The sequence below is a fragment of the Argentina anserina genome, unplaced genomic scaffold (genome assembly GCF_933775445.1).
Source record: "Argentina anserina unplaced genomic scaffold, drPotAnse1.1, whole genome shotgun sequence".
Classification (NCBI taxonomy): Eukaryota; Viridiplantae; Streptophyta; class Magnoliopsida; order Rosales; family Rosaceae; genus Argentina; species Argentina anserina.
Genome location: NW_026089471.1, coordinates 144,563 through 145,790, shown reverse-complemented (window position 1 = coordinate 145,790; position 1,228 = coordinate 144,563).

Below are 1,228 nucleotides of genomic sequence, written 5' to 3'. Positions count from 1 at the left end.
TTTACTATTCCAATTGTGTATCTTTTCATTTCTCGTTTGAGTATCTTTCTGTAAGGCTTCTGATGCGAGTTTCTATTGTATTTGAGAGTTTTGCAAGTGTGGGAGTGTGTTTCTTTCAAACTGAGTATCTTTACATCGTTTGCATATCTTTACTATTCCAATTGTGTATCTTTACATCGTTTGCGTATCTTTACTATTCCAATTGTGTATCTTTTCATTTCTCGTTTGAGTATCTTTCTGTAAGGCTTCTGATGCGAGTTTCTATTGTATTTGAGAGTTTTGCAAGTGTGGGAGTGTGTTTCTTTCAAACTGAGTATCTTTACATCGTTTGCGTATCTTTACTATTCCAATTGTGTATCTTTACATCGTTTGCGTATCTTTACTATTCCAATTGTGTATCTTTTCATTTCTCGTTTGAGTATCTTTCTGTAAGGCTTCTGATGCGAGTTTCTATTGTATTTGAGAGTTTTGCAAGTGTGGGAGTGTGTTTCTTTCAAACTGAGTATCTTTACATCGTTTGCGTATCTTTACTATTCCAATTGTGTATCTTTTCATTTCTCGTTTGAGTATCTTTCTGTAAGGCTTCTGATGCGAGTTTCTATTGTATTTGAGAGTTTTGCAAGTGTGGGAGTGTGTTTCTTTCAAACTGAGTATCTTTACATCGTTTGCGTATCTTTACTATTCCAATTGTGTATCTTTTCATTTCTCGTTTGAGTATCTTTCTGTAAGGCTTCTGATGCGAGTTTCTATTGTATTTGAGAGTTTTGCAAGTGTGGGAGTGTGTTTCTTTCAAACTGAGTATCTTTACATCGTTTGCGTATCTTTACTATTCCAATTGTGTATCTTTACATCGTTTGCGTATCTTTACTATTCCAATTGTGTATCTTTTCATTTCTCGTTTGAGTATCTTTCTGTAAGGCTTCTGATGCGAGTTTCTATTGTATTTGAGAGTTTTGCAAGTGTGGGAGTGTGTTTCTTTCAAACTGAGTATCTTTACATCGTTTGCGTATCTTTACTATTCCAATTGTGTATCTTTTCATTTCTCGTTTGAGTATCTTTCTGTAAGGCTTCTGATGCGAGTTTCTATTGAATTTGAGAGTTTAGCAAGTGTGGGAGTGTGTTTCTTTCAAACTGAGTATCTTTACATCGTTTGCGTATCTTTACTATTCCAATTGTGTATCTTTACATCGTTTGCGTATCTTTACTATTCCAATTGTGTATCTTTTCA